The sequence below is a fragment of the Mus musculus genome, chromosome 5 (assembly GCF_000001635.26).
Source record: "Mus musculus strain C57BL/6J chromosome 5, GRCm38.p6 C57BL/6J".
Lineage (NCBI taxonomy): Eukaryota > Metazoa > Chordata > Mammalia > Rodentia > Muridae > Mus > Mus musculus.
The window spans coordinates 11,377,172-11,393,612 of record NC_000071.6 but is presented as its reverse complement, the minus strand read 5'-3'; the positions used below and the strand labels follow the sequence as shown (position 1 = coordinate 11,393,612).

The 16,441-nt window shown below is 36.0% G+C and overlaps 1 long non-coding RNA gene across 6 annotated transcripts in view; it reads left to right on the top strand.

Moving 5' to 3' along the window:
- 1700108N06Rik overlaps nt 1-16,441 on the top strand; it is a 67,016-nt gene that overhangs the window by 21,866 nt on the left and 28,709 nt on the right. For 4 of the 6 annotated variants that reach the window (XR_003955851.1, XR_003955850.1, XR_003955853.1 and 1 more), the window contains 2 exons: nt 3,623-3,711; nt 14,442-14,582. This is a non-coding gene — a long non-coding RNA (RIKEN cDNA 1700108N06 gene). Of the gene's footprint in view, nt 1-1,462; nt 1,703-3,622; nt 3,712-3,735; nt 3,768-14,441; nt 14,583-16,441 lie in introns of those variants that run through there. The other 2 variants (XR_003955852.1, XR_003955854.1) reach the window with 2 other exon arrangements.

Genomic DNA, 16,441 nt, shown 5'->3' with positions numbered 1-16,441 from the left:
CAGTTAGATTGAGAAATGCCCATTGGACTTTCATTGCATCTTGAGTATACTATTTCTGTCATTGAAATAGCTTTGCACATTTGAATTTTTAATTTTGTTCATCAGAACCTACAAACTTTCTCATATTTCCGTGAAAATTTGGTACCAGACAGTATTTCTGCAGCTCACATTCCTGAACTAGAAATTGATGTAAGCGATTGTGATGCCCATGACTCCTACGAGAGTTGTTCTTATCCTTTACTCTCAAATTTCATAAGATTTAGAGATAAGACGAGCAATTATGAAATAAGCACATCAGACACAGTTTTGTATTTTTATGAAAAAGATGTTTCAATGGACTATGGATACACTTGATCCAAAATATGCAACTGCAACTTTGGTCAGAGAATTGTGAGAGATCAGCTTACAGTGTAGATTCTCATGTGGATGGAAGATATGTGACACACATTCCTTAAGTCATGCGCAAATGTGATAACATACAGTGGTTTATAAGAGAACATTAAATGTTGTGAGTTCCTTGCAGATAAAGATTGTTCCTTATTCATATATGTACATATTACACACACAGTATGTCCCTGAAAAGTTCTTTATGATGAAGTTATGCTTATTGAATTTGCTGTTTTGAGTTATACTACTTCACTAGAGTGAATATAGGAGTCTGTAAACCTAGGTCAGTGCCATGCGTAGGAATCCCATGAAGAGCTTAATAAAATATCTCATTTTTTCTATGATATTCTTTTTCTATGTGACATAGACGCTTAATTCAATTAGGAATGAGTTAGCAGTGTAAAATAAAAATAATGTAAAAAAGAGGAAAAAGATAACAGAAATTTTGGTTATAAAATTAAAAGTAGCAACTAAGAAAAGAAAAGGTTATATTTATTTAACATTTTTTAAGGTTTTTCTTTAATAAGATATCTTCTTTATTTATATTTCAAATGTTATCTCCTTTCCTAGTTTCCCCTCTGAAAATCCTCTATCCGCTACCCTCTCCCCCTGCTCCACAACCCACCCACTCCCATTCCTGGCCCTGGCATTCCCCTATACTGGGGCATAGAGCCTTCACAGGACCAAGGGCTTCTCCTCCTATTGATGACTGACTAGGCCATCCTCTGCTATGAATATAGCTAGAGCCACAAGTTCCACCATGTGTTTCTTTGACTGGTGGTATAATTCCAAGGAGCTTTGAAGATACTGGTTAGAAACTTTTTATATAATTATATAATGTTACAATTATATAGTAGCAAAATCAATATTCATCTAATTTTATTGGAATTAAACATAAAGACAGTAAAGATTAAGCAAAATAAATTGCAGAATATATATTCATTTAACCAGTCATTAGCAATTTGATTTTTGAAACATGTACCTTAATTTAAAATATCATTAGAAAATAAGATGAATTCTTCTTGGAAGAGGATAGCTGATTTTAATTCATAAAAGTTGTCTTCTTTTCTTTCAGGTTGTGACAAAACATTCTTACCAAAGAAAGCAATATACATGAGAGGAAAAGTTTCCTTAGCTGATAATTCTAGATTAGAGTACATGTCAGTAAGAAAGGCAAAATAGCAAGGAAGTTAAAGTATTGCTCCACAACCTTAGAGCAGAGAAAATAAATGGATGCATTCTTCAAGTATTTAACTGACTTTCCTTTTCAATCAATCCCAGTTTATTCAGTCCAAGAGTGCTCCCTATATTCAAGGTGTATTAGTCAGGGTTCTCTAGAGTCACAGAACTTAAGGATAGTCTCTATATAGTAAAGGAATTTATTGATGACTTACAGTCGGCAGCCCAATTCCCAACAATTGTTCAGTCACAGCTGTGAATGGAAGTCCAAGGATCTAGCAGTTACTCAGTCTCATGCAGCAAGCAGGTGAAGGAGCAAGACTCCCTTCTTCCAATGTCCTTATATTGTCTCCAGTAGAAGGTGTAGCTCAGATTAAAGGTGTGTTCCACCACACCCTTAATCCCAGATGAAAAGGTGTAGCCCAGATCAAAGTTCTGTTCCTTAAACTCGGAGATTTGATCTTCTGCAATCCATAGCCACTATGGCTCAAGATCTCCATACCAAGATCCAGATAAGGATCTCCAAGCCTCCAGATAAGGGTCACTGGAGAGCCTTCCAATTCTGGATTGTAGTTCATTCCAAATATAGTCAAGTTGACAACCAGGAATAGCCACTAAACCAGGTAAGTGCTCCGACCACCATTAAACAATTAAGAAAATTCCTAACAGTCATATCCACAGACCAACATTATTGAGGAAATTCCTCATTGAGAATCTCTTTCGAGGTGTTTTTATACTCTTTCAAGCTGACAGTTAAAACTAATTATTGCACAAGTATTCTCTTTCTCTCCCTAAGTAAACCCAAACCAAGCCAATATTTAAAGAAACAAAATGAGAACAAAGAAGTAACTCACAACAAAGGTCTTGCTATTGTCCACAGACCCTCAAAGACTCATTTAGGTTCATATTTTATATAACTAGACTATAGCCCATCACAGGCTGCTTAGACGTTCATACAAGACTTTCTTGGAGAAAGTATATCTTCTATCATTTTTTTAGTTTAAACAAATTTGAGTTCTTTGTAAAGTTTAGATATTAGAGCTTGGCGACTCTTATAGAAGAATAGGAAGGATCGGGGCCAGAAATGGGATAGAAACTCCACAGGAAGACCAACAGAGTCAACTAACCTGGACTCTTCAGGCTTTCAAGAGTCTTTACCACCAATCAAAGAACATACATGGGCTGTGCCTGCTAGACCTCCCCACCCATATGTAGCAGATGTGCAGGGTAGTCTTCATCTGGGCCTGGAACAACTAGAACAGGGACTGTCCTAAAAGCTATTGGCTGTACTTGAGACGTGTTCTTCTAGCTGTGCTGCCTTGTCTTGTCTCACTGGAAGAGGAGATGCCTAGCCCTGCAGAAGTGTCCAGATTAGAGGATACCCAGGGGAGCTCCACCCACTCAGAGGAAAAGGGGAGGGGTGACCAGGAGGGGGTAGCAGTGAGTAGGATGTAAAGTGAATAAGGAAAACAATAAATTTAAAAATAAACAAAAGCAAGATCAAAACAAACATATGATTTGAGCATTTTGATATTGTGGTAGTTATTTTGTAGACTTTGTAGTAGCATAGAGTCTGTAGGTTTCTGCTTCACTCTGATGGCTGTTATTAGAAATCTTCATGAGTTTACCAAATGTAATCTATGAGGAAAGCCTTCAGCTAGCTACTATCAAGTGAAACCTGGGACTTAGCAGTTGAAATACTTGGTTAAAGAACACGGGTATCTAACTTTGCCTTTTGAATAAATGCTTTCCACAGCTTCTCCTTTTACAGATGTGTTTATTATTCACTGTAGCATATCTTATGCTTTTTGCTGTTTTTCAGTGTTTGTTAATGCACAATATGAATAAATTGTGTTACCAAATTACATTTCCCAAAGTAAATTTTGTGAATTTTGATTGAATGCTTTGATTTTTTACAAATTACTAAAATGTATACCGCCAAAGAATATATGTATAATAAAATTTAATACGATTATTGTTAATAATAAATAATGTTTCCTATTTATTGTCATTTCCTTCATCTATTGATTTTTTTTCCTATGTTTTCCCCTTACAGAGCTGACATAGATGAATCTTTAGCTCATGGACTGAAGAGATAAATGAGAAAAACAAAGAGTTTCCATGGAATAATCATCAGATTTTATGGTAATTTCAAAATGAGAAGTCTAGTAGAGAGGCAAACTTGATCTCTTTCTAATAAGGTCCAGAGACCTTTGAAGTTATGTGTATGTAACTGTAACACATTCTTGCTTGTCAGAGGGTTTAATTCAGAACAAAAAATATAAGTTAATAACATCCTGAAAGCTTTCCTAATATGATGCATTGTTGTGCCTTGTTGGAGATCTCCAGAAGACCAGCAAAGAGTCAACTCTGAAGCAATCACACTAGGATCTCTTTATTCCAAGCTAAAGCTTGGGTCACACCACCTACTCTGATGCAGCAGAACAGGAGGAAGAAGTCCCTAGTTCTCAGTGGGACAAGGTTTTATAGAACATGTTAGGCAAGTGAGGGAGGTTCTAGTCTGGCACATATTCGATTGTGGGGGCCATTACAAAATTTTTGGTGCCTTTAGCGTAATTGGCTGCTGCTGGGAGTCAAACCATACACTTCTGCTTTCCTCCTGAATGGTGGTTGGAAGTGGATTGCCAGGGGAGTAACCTGGAGACTGTTAGTTAACTCAAGTTCAACCCTGGATCAGGTTCTCTAAGATGGAATCTGAATCCAAGATCACTAACAATTACTAATTGCTTTATGTGTGTTTTCTTCTTATCTTCACACAATTAGCTCTTCATTACCATAAGCTCTTAAATTTATAATTTTATCACCCACGGTATATAAATAAGAAAGCTGGTGCCTATAATTAATCAGCAGTTTTGTCCAGTGCCCACAGCTGGAATGTACCTATATAACAAACATTTTACCTTCTTACTTCTGTACTACCTATAAAGGTGTCTGTGGATATCAGCACTTATTAACCTAGCAGAAGCTACAATCACCCTGAGAAGAAACCTCCAGGCAGCTACAGGGAGTAATTTTGATTAGGTTAGCCTCTGTACACACCTATGGGTGATTATCTTGGTTAGGTTAATTGAAAAGGCTGACCTACCCTAACATTGTAGCATACCTCTTGCTTGGATCCTGTACCTCTTGCTTGGATCCTGTACCTCTTGCTTGCATCTTGGACTGAAAAAGAGGAAAGTTTGTCGAGTCTGAGTTTTCCTCATACTCTACTCCTGGCAGGTTCTTCTACTGTAATTTTTTTCACCGTGGTGGAGTTTAATCCTGAACTGTAACTTAAAATTAACCCATTGTTTAAGAGATTTTTTTGTCAAGGATTTTAATACAAGATCATAGGAGGCAATACCCAGGTTCCAGATATGCTAAGCACTTAAACTGTCTAGCTGCTGTTGTTTTTTTTTCTTGATAAAGAAATGGAATTGTGTATGTGTTTCAGAGAGACCAATGAAGCTTCTTTAATTAACATTGCACTCTCTAGCAGGTTTCCATATGGAGTCCATTCAAAGTTGTCATTTTTATTTCTATCTTGAAATCCCAGCTGGGTGACAACTGTTGAAACAATACAATTTTAAGACTTACAGCAAAAGTGAGAAAAGTAAAATTCTTCTCAGGCTTCATGACTTCTCCATATTTGTACTTTGTACAAGCAAGTTGATGTGCTAATACATATTTTAGAAAGATAAGAACTCAAGCATATTGTGTTAGGGAAAATATCCAAAATAATTTAAGTCATTGATTAGATGCTGATCTTTCCACAATGACTCAAGTGGTTGTCACTTACCCTTGCAAATGTAATTCAGATATTTTTCTGCATTTATAAACTCAAAACAACTAATCATACATATTTAAGGATATTTATGATATATGATAAAACAAATTTAATTAACAATAAATATCAAAATTCAGTGTACTAGTATTCTGTATAGTGAAATAGAGGAAGAAAAGGGGAAGGACAAAAATCACAAAGGATCTGTAGATATGGATTAGCAAATATGTGTGTGCTTGCTTTTATTTTGGATTAACTTATGAGTTTTTGAGTGTGTTATACTTTTGTAATAACAAAAATTAACTCAATGCTAAGTATAAACAGAAACTGTATTCTTTAAGCATATAGATATATAAAAGTACACTTAAAGAGGATTATGCATACAGCAATGGAATTATATATTATCAGTCTAGTATATCATGATGGCTTTATGTCCATTGTAAACCACTGACTTAAATATGTCTGGCCAAATATGGGTGGGTACCTTTCCAGATAATTTCTTCCCATATGCATCCCGACAGTTGCCAGTAAGTTTTTGAATATGACTCATCAAAAATCTAAAAGAATATATATTTCATTCAATTATCTCCAGAGACTCAGGCAGTGTTAATGCTAAAATAGCTCTTGATGTTTAAAACAATGAAATAAGGATGGCTATTTTGTTTGTTTGTCAAAGTGTTTATTTTTTTTCTGCCTTGATTCTCTGAGTTTATCATTATATCATATTTTCAACAAAAGAGTATTTTTGTGTCTTCCTCACTTTGTCTGAAAATTAAAGAATAAATGTCACCTGCACTCCTAAAGTCATGTGGAATATAAACATTCTCACTCTTCCATAGAAAAAGAAACAGCTTGTGGCTTAGTATGCCAAGACAATGACTTAGAACATTAGCCATGTACTTGTCTCAGCCATTGTGGCAAAACCAGCACATTGAGAATGATAAGTTACTCTCCTCATTCTATTTTTCAGAACTTTATCGTTGAACGTATCAGTCCACACTTAAAATGATTATTATATAAACTCCAAGTGAGTGTCAAAACCACTGAGAGCATGGGACAAGGCAATAGCTCCATGCAAACATTGCTTAGAATATATCAGCTATAGGTGCCTCTTATTCAAATGGGACATCATAGTTGCCTAATGAAAGAAGTATGTGTATTTATATCAGTAAGAGTTCATGATTATGAGGGTTTATAAGTAAAAATTTCAATTCTGATAAAGTTGGGTAGATTTCAACAATTTTCTCTTCCAAAACCTAGTGCCGACTCTATTTTGTACACTTTGCACAATAAATTGCAATTTTGTTCCACTGCTCTAAGATTCTGCTTCCTTGTGGTAATCAGAGATGGTAATTGCTGGAAAATTTATCAAGGCTGCCCTCGGGCACACAAGGAAGCCTTGGTTTTCTGTAATCATCATTTATTAATTGCTTAACTTCAAATTTCATCAGATTATCAACATCTTAATAAATACTTTGAAAATTTGGCCAGGCAGAACATCACATAAAGTAAATGCCACTAGCAAATAATTGTGGTTTCTGTTTCTCTCCGATTATTGATTTTCTCTTTATGTTCAAAATTTTTTCCACCTGTTCCTAAGACGTGATCTGTGCCAGCTAATACTTTGCATTTGTGCTGATGTTTTATAGGTGGTAACTCTCCAGGTTCTATTCCATCCCCGTTAACACATTTTGACCAAATTAAAACACATACATTCACACACACACACACACACACACACACACACACACACACACACACACACACACACACAATTAATGAGAGTGTCTTAGTTATGGTTTTATTGTGTGTAATAATATACCATGACAGTGGCAACTCTTATAATAGAATGCATTTAATTAAAGCTTCTTACAGTTCAAAAGTTTAGTCCATTACAATCTTGGCAGGAAAGCATGGTTGCATGAAGGCAGATAAGGGGAGAGAAAAGGCCCTGAGAGTTCTACATCTTGATCAACAAGCACTTTTTCCAACAAGACCATAATACTCCAACAAGGTTGCTCCTCCTAATAGTGTCACTCTCAATGGGCTTATTGAGGGAAATTTTAATTCAAACTACTACATTCCATACTCCCTGTTCCCAATAGGCTGATAGTTGTATCATAATGCAAAATACTTTTAGTCCAACTTCAACAGGCGCCATCGGCTAACAGTTTTATTTATTTATTTATTTATTTATTTATTTAGGTTTTTCGTTTATTTTGGTTTTTCGAGACAGGGTTTCTCTGTATAGCCCTGACTGTCCTGGAACTCACTCTGTAGAACAGGCTGGCCTCAAACTCAGATATCCACCTGCCTCTGCCTCCCAAGTGCTGGGATTAAAGTTGTGCGCCACCATGCCCTGCTAGGCTGACAGTTTTGACCCTGTGAAAAGTTTCTTTTGAGACTCATGGCTATCTCTTAACTGTAATCACCTATAAAATTAGAATCTTAAAGCACATCACATACCTTCAATATATAATGGCATATTACCATTCCAAAAAAAAAAAAAACCAAAACAGGAACATAATGAGAATATACTGGAAGCAAATGAGATAGAATACCAGCTGGGCAAACGCCCAACTCTGCATGTCCATAACTAATGTCAAAGTGATCTTCAGATCTCCAACGGCATTCAGCTTTATTGACTGCAATGTACTTCTTTTTCTTTGGCTGTTTCAACTCCTTGTTCCATGTTTTCTTGTCAGATATCCTGTGGTTCTGTCATCTCCAACATGTTGGAGTTTTCAATGCAATTTAGGCTTCACTTTCAGAGCTTCACACAATGGTATCAATGTAGGGAACATCTCTGACACATGTATGGCCTCAGCAAATTTTCCTTATCTTTTGAGGGAGACTCCATAACCCCTTTGTTCTATCCTTTATTCTAAAGGCAGAGCCACATGGCTGAAGCTGCCAACTTCTATACCTTGCTGGCACTAGAACGTGGCTGGTTGTTCAAGCTTCTGTTTTATAGCTCTCTATTGTGGTTGGCTTCCTTCCCTGCCTAAACTTGGGTGCTCTAAAGACCAGACAAGCCTGAAAGACAGAGATATACTTACCCCTGTCTCCTGGGTGCTGGGATTAGAGGTGTGTACCACCAAAACATGGCCTATATTTATATTGAATTTCTTTGGACAAGTTGGAAGCCTAGCTGGGTGGCATCTTGCCATGAGGTCACCACTCATTTTATTTCATTTTAACATCAAGATTTTTTTTAGTCTTTATCTCATAGAACAGAAAATTTCCACTTTCTGTTGCTCCTTTTCCCATTATAGTGTACATTTTGTATTTTTCCTTACTCAGCTTGCTACGTTTTCTTATAAATCTCTATGAGAATTAACACTAATAACCAGACAACAGAGTCAACTCTTTGAGGTTTCCTCTGCCAATGTCATTAATCCAAAACTCTTCAATTTAGCCTTAGGTAGACTTTTAGGACAAATGCAAAAAAACAAAATACAAAAAACCAACAAACAAACAAAAAACAGTTTTATTCTTTGCCAAAATATCATAAGAGACTGCCTTACCTAGGGATACATCCCCTCTGCTGACATCAAACTCAGACACTATTGCTGATGCTAAGAAGTGCTTACTTACAGGAGCCCAGTGTAGCTGTCCCCTAAGAGACTCTGCCAGAGCCTGACCATTACAGATGCTGATGTACACAACCAAACATTGGACTGAGTGCAGGGACTCCAATGGAGAAGTTAAGGCAAGGACTGTAAGCTGAAGGGGATTGCGGCCTCATAGGAAGAACAACAATATTAACCAACAGGGCCCTCTAAAGCTCCCAGGGACTAAATCCCAAACCAAAGAGTAAACAGGGGAAGCCCACAGCTCCTTCTGGGTATGTAGCAGATGATTGCCTTGTCTGGCTGCACTGAGAGGGGAGGTCCTTGGTCCAGTGGAGGCTTGATTATCCAGGATAGGGGAAGCAGGGGGAGGGAGGAGGGGATGGCGAGTTGTGAATGGGAAACTGGGAAGGGGGAATAACTTTTGAAATGTAAATAAATAAAATAAGCAATAAAAATAAAAAATTAAAAAACAAAAACATTCTCTAGTCCAATAAAAATAATCTTCTTGTCTAAAACCACATAAGCCGAGCTCCCATGCTTCAAATAACCTTCAGCTGTCTTGTCACCCTTGTTCCTACTAGTAGGTCCCATTGAGCCCCACTTAAAGCTTGAACTCAAACAAAAGAATGCCCAGGCCTATCACAGCAATGCCTCAGTCCCTGGTAACAACTTCTGTGTTAGTTAGGGTTTTATTGCTATGAAGAGACACCGTGACAAAGGCCACTTTTATAAAATTTTAAGCACTCAAACAGATCATGGTGTAAGTCGATTTTTAAAGCATTTAAGAATAGGTGTGATCTTCCCTGGAGAAGACCATTGATCCCACTTTTGCTTATAATCCTTTGCCTAGACTTGAGGCTCATTACCTTTCCCTAGTCCAGGCTATCATGTCTGTTAGTGTTGTCCTTGCTTAGGGTATCCATTACTAAATAAACCACTCAAGAATATACACATACAAAACTATTGCATAGGCAGATCAGGCTATATTTGTATGTTTTCACACACATATACAAACATAATTAAAGAGAAAAATCATGAATTTGAAGATAGCTGAGACAGAGGTATATAGTAGACTTAGAAGTGGGGAAAATAATGTTACTATAATCTCAAAAATATTTGAAGTTTTAGAAAATAGATTGTAAGAGAATTAAGACAAATCTGAATTTATTCTATAATATGGAATAATACTACTTTTGTTTCTCTGGATAGTCAAATCTGAAGCTGAATTAGTCAGTCTTTAAATATAACTCATGATAGGATGTGCATGAAATTGTAGTAATAAAACATAACTTTCATGGAAAATGAACAGGCTCTTTGGTGCTGGGGAAATATAAGAACTGCTGAGGTAGAATCTGGTCTGTTCTCTCTACAGAGCAATGCTAGTTTTTGAAGCAAAAGAATTTATTAAAAAGTCAGTGGTACCAACTCTAATGTTGATGTTTTTATTTTATTTTATTTTTTTTAAGCTAGACACAGGAACATTTATTTATTTTTTTTAAATTTTTATTAGGTATTTAGCTCATTTACATTTCCAATGCTATACCAAAAGTCCCCCATACCCACCCACCCCACTCCCCTAACCACCCACTCCCCCTTTTTGGCCCTGGCGCTCCCCTGTACTGGGGCATATAAAGTTTGCGTGTCCAATGGGCCTCTCTTTCCAGTGATGGCCGACTAGGCCATCTTTTGATACATATGCAGCTAGAGTCAAGAGCTCCGGGGTACTGGTTAGTTCATAATGTTGTTCCATCTATAGGGTTGCAGATCCCTTTAGCTCCTTGGGTACTTTCTCTAGCTCCTCCATTGGGAGCCCTGTGATCCATCCATTAGCTGACTGTGAGCATCCACTTCTGTGTTTGCTAGGCCCCGGCATAGTCTCACAAGATAGGCTGAGAAAGAAATTAGGGAAACAACACCCTTCTCAATAGTCACAAATAATATAAAATATCTCGGCGTGACTCTAACTAAGGAAGTGAAAGATCTGTATGATAAAAACTTCAAGTCTCTGAAGAAAGAAATTAAAGAAGATCTCAGGAGATGGAAGGATCTCCCATGCTCATGGATTGGCAGGATCAACATTGTAAAAATGGCTATCTTGCCAAAAGCAATCTACAGATTCAATGCAATCCCCATCAAAATTCCAACTCAATTCTTCAACGAATTAGAAGGAGCAATTTGCAAATTCATCGGGAATAACAAAAAACCTAGGATAGCAAAAACTCTTCTCAAGGATAAAAGAACCTCTGGTGGAATCACCATGCCTGAACTAAAGCTTTACTACAGAGCAATTGTGATAAGAACTGCATGGTACTGGTATAGAGACAGACAAGTAGACCAATGGAATAGAATTGAAGACCCAGAAATGAACCCACACACCTATGGTCACTTGATCTTCGACAAGGGAGCTAAAACCATCCAGTGGAAGAAAGACATCATTTTCAACAATTGGTGCTGGCACAACTGGTTGTTATCATGTTGATGTTTTTAAACTGTAAAGTAAAAGACATTAGCAGAAGGCTATTGGCTGAATCATTTCAGAGAAGAGAAGGAAGCAATTGCCTTAGTCCCATGGTAGCAGTATTTCATGTGCACGAGTGCCAGTGAAAGAGGCCTTGGGCTTTTGTCTTGTTTTGTTTTAGGATTCATAATACCATGCTCCATTTCTATCCTCTTTGGAAATAAAAATGGTTTGCCCCAGGGTCCATAGATCTTCCTATTAGAATTTATTTTTGAGATGATCAGTGATTGTGGGCCAGGCAGTCTGAGACAACCACACATAAGTTAAAGCACAGCAAGAGTTTGTAGCTCAGTAATTCATAAGCAAATTAAGATTTCCTTTCCATTAAGTTACTTGATTCTCCTGATGATTGAAAAATTACAGTGTCTATCAAATTTGTTCTTAGACATGCATTTATGCTCTTAAATTGATTTTAAGTAAATGCTTTCTTTGAAATTACAAAAGAGAGTAGATTTGAAACAGAGTAACAGGGTATAATAATTCACTTTCTTGTTCTTTATCATGTCTTACAACATTTGAACCATGAGACAATTTAAAATCCACTATTTACTCACTGCCTGTTATTTATGGAGTATTGTTTAATACTTCACATCTAAAAATCACTTCACCACACATTTCACTCATATTTCATGCAACCTTGGCATGATTATTCTACTTTAAAAATATAATCTGATGTTAACACTTCAATATCTGTTAAAGAAGAGATGATGAAGCATTAGAAGTTAAAATAAAGAAAAGAAGTTAAAAAGGATCCAAAGGATAAGAAAAGTCAAGGAACGTATGGTAGCACAACATCAGTTCATGAACACAGGAACTCTCTATCCTGCGAGTGTAAGAAAGGAACATGCCAAACACAAAGCAGAACACGAATTTACATGGCTACTGCCTGCACTAAGTATATCAAACAAGTTTATTCTGGGATCAGCCCTCTAGAATAGATCTAAAAGATGTTAGTTTAAAGCAGGCATATTTGTCTTCTGCCTCCTAAAATCTTTCCATCACCTCTTCTGGGGGCTTCCCTGAGTGTTGGGTTGGGTTCCACATGTATCAGTTAGGGTTGGATGTCTCCCAGTCAGTGATTAAATCTTCTACAATTGTATGTCCCTCTATTCTTGTAACTTCCATCGAAGCTACAGCAGACACTATGTTAAATCATGACAAATGAAAATACCACGTAGCACTAAAATAAATTGGGACATTCATCATTATTAATTTCCACAGGAGAGCTAATTTTCACATTTATAATTGAATTCCCCCTTTTAAAATTGTCAGTTAGTTACATAACTGTTAACTTTATGACTTACTGCATCATTTGCGTTATTAATCACAAATAATTTGATAAATATGATGTCATAAATGTATTAATATATTAACCTTATAATATTTATATTTAGTTACTACTTGATAAACAAATATGGACACCAAATTATTTTAGGTTTTAATTTAAGATTATTTTCTGGAATATAAAATTGCTAATATAATTGGTCACAACCCTGTTTTGAAATGTAAACATATTGTATGATATGTTTAAACTTGAGAGTACCTATTTTCTATAAACCCTACGTTTTAGTTATATGATTTCATTCAAACTTTTCCTTACAGATTTACAAAATATAAAAACTATCATCATTTACACATCATTCACAGTTACCATACTATGCAACAGCATTCCAAATTTCTTGCCACGAATTACAACTTAAACAGAGTAATCAACTTCTGACATGACACCCTCTCTTCCACTTTTCCCTGGTATCCACCATTCTATTCTTATCATTTTAGATTACTCATATGATCACATTCATGTGGCTCTGATCGTCAATTTCAGGATTTTTCAAAGAACATAATGTTCTCTCTCTACCCATGTTGCCATCAATAACAGAAATTCATTGTTTTGTTAATCCTGAATAACACGTCATGAAATATAAGGATATGTATTTAGTCAAGATTTTATATGTATCATAACTCAAATGTAATATTATATATTCATAAATATTTAAATTGACACATACTTATAAAAGCTCATAAATATATGAGCTTCAAAGTAATGATTAAAGTAAAATCCACTATTTTAACTGATAGTCTTATTAAAGAACCTCATATATGACATCTGTAATGATTATCAATTAAAATCGGGATTAGGTTACTACCCCTAAAAGCAAAGATCCAAGCAAATAAGTATTCCTCTAGTTTGTAATTTTGTATGATAGTTAAAACTGGAGAAGGGACTACATTTCTGGCATGCACTGTCATTTGAAGTATGATAGAAATTTGTGATAAAAAGACACTGGTCCTTTAATTATCTTATTTATTCTAAGATATGATTATGTTTCATTTCATAATTGATATATAATGATCATTTGAATAACATTGTTTATAGAAAAAACACCAAATCATGTAAGAAACTTGAGAGATTTCCAGAACTAGAACAGAAAACATTTTTTTTTTACCTGAACAGCAAGTCACCAACTAAGATTATAGCACAGTCAGCCTCTGAGGAAGCTATGAGGTCCAGTGACTATTGTCCATGTCTTCAGTGATGCTTATCACATTCTTTATGAGGCTCAAAATTACTTGAGCTCAGTCTTTGGGCCTATAATTGTGTTCATGTCTAATACATTGTATAGGACACACAGAAGAACTGACTTTTCAAGGGGCTTTGGTTTCAAATCTGTTGTGTAAATTAGGCTAAGTAAAACACTAATTTTGCCCTTTGTCTCCTTGTTTGGAATTATTCATTGTTATGTTGTTTAATTTGGTATTCCTATTCGGAGTGCCTTAACTTCTTTGCACAGTTCTGTGCATAACACCTGAAATGGAAAAGGTCTACAATGTCAGAATTTTTGGTTTCTGTTCATAAATAAAATAGGAGACATCTTAAAGGAATGACTGGTCACATCTTGACTCTTACCTGCATCTGACCTCCTTTCAAGACTTGAACTTTCACCTGTGCTTTGCCTTGTAATGCTACATTTGTTATTGTTTCCTTGTATCTCCCTAGCTTCACCAGTTCCTGTCACTTCCCAATAGCATGATGCTGAAGACTGGATTTTACTATGTAAACATTTTCAAGACACTGAAGATTTGAAGTATTTTTTAATATAGCCAACTTTTCTCATAACAAGTCCTTTATTTGAATCAGGTAAACACACGCATTGTTAACATCATGACTGTAGAAGATTACACTCCTTTTCATGGTTCCTTTTATTTATTATTGTTGTATTTCTTTATCTAGATTTGCTACTGTCTTCCATATGTTCCTAGTGTGCTTCTTTCTACTTCATATCCCCCTTTTGACACAAGCCTTCTCCTGAATCACTTAACTTTACCTTTTCATTAAGCAACATAATATGTAGCCTCACTACAAACTCAGAGTCATAAAGACCAATCAGGAATGGATAGAATCTACTAAAAACATGAGCAAAAGCCAACACTCTGACCTATCTCATACATCAGTGTTTCAGAAAGAAAAAAAAATTAAGTCGGTTTGAAAGGAAGAAGAGCAGGAAATGGGAAGAACTGAAGAAGGGTAATAGGCATAAAATATATTGGAAGAAAAACATTTTCAATAAAATGGGGGGGGAATCCAATTCTCAAATATTTTTAGTATCCCTCCACTGTATACAGCAATGATTTCTACATGGATGTGCATATACTACAACATGGACAACATACTGTACTCTAAATACAGCTTTACAGAAAAATGTTTTCTATATGTATGTGATAATTCCCTTGTCCAGAAGTATAGTCAAAATATAACACCTACAGTGTATTTTATTCATGTACCATTCTAGCTTTTATTGAAAATATATGTTTAAAAAAGAACATCGTGTAGACTGCTCTGCACTTTCTGTTAAATTGGTTGGAGTAAATAATGAAATATTTCATTTCTCAAAATAATGATGCTCTAGACAGATCAGAATGTTGGCTTTGACTCATCATTTTGTAAGATGCTATCTATGTCCAATTGGCCTTTATAATAATGGGTTTTTAGTGAGGTAACATAATATATTGGAATGTCAAAACTGCTTTTTTTTTTCAAATTTCAAAATGAAACAATTCCCTCAAGTTAGACCAGTCATTGGTTGGCCATTCCCACAAGCTCTGAGCCACCACTACCACAGTGCTTCTTGCAGGTAGGATAGGTTGATAGATTTTGTGTCTGGGTTGGTGTCCTATTCTCCCATCCAGAGCCTAACCTGGTCACAGAAGATGACCAGTTCAGGCTCCATATCCTCTATTACTAGGAGTCCTTGCTAGGGTTACCTTCACAGGTTCCAGGAAGTTTCCACTCGATGAAGTTTCCACATTACTCCTAAATGCTTACACATTTCACTCATCTCTCCCACTACTCTCTGCCTCCATCCTTTCCTTCCCACCTTAACCCTCCTTTACCCACCACTACCTGCCCTGAGTTCAATCACTCAATCTATTGTAATTCTTCTCCCTAGACATAAGTGAATATCCTTCATTTAATAGCTAATATGCAATTGTAAGTGAGTACATATGTTTGTATTTATGTGTCTTTGTTTCCTTGCTCAGGATGATATTTTTCCTATTTCAACCCATTTGCCTGTAAATTTCTTGATGTCAGTTTTCTCTAATACCTGTGAAATAATCCATTAGGTAAATGTATCACATTTTCTTCATCCATTTTCAGTTCAGGGATATCTAGATTATTTCCAGTTTCTGCGTATTATGAATAAAGCTATGAACATAATTTTAAAAAAAATGTTCTGGTGGCAGGATAGGGTATCATTGGGGTATGTGACCAAAAGTGGTATAGCTGTTTCATGACAGATATCAATTTTCAATGATTTTCTGTGGAATGACCAAATTGATTGACAGTGGATGTACAAGTTTGCCGTCCCACCACCACTGGTGAAGTTCTTTGCCTTGCTCTACATCCTTGCCAACATGAGCAGTCATTTGGGCTGTTTATCTTTGCCATTCTGGCAGGTATAATATGGAATCTTTGGGCCATTTTGATTTGCATTTTCA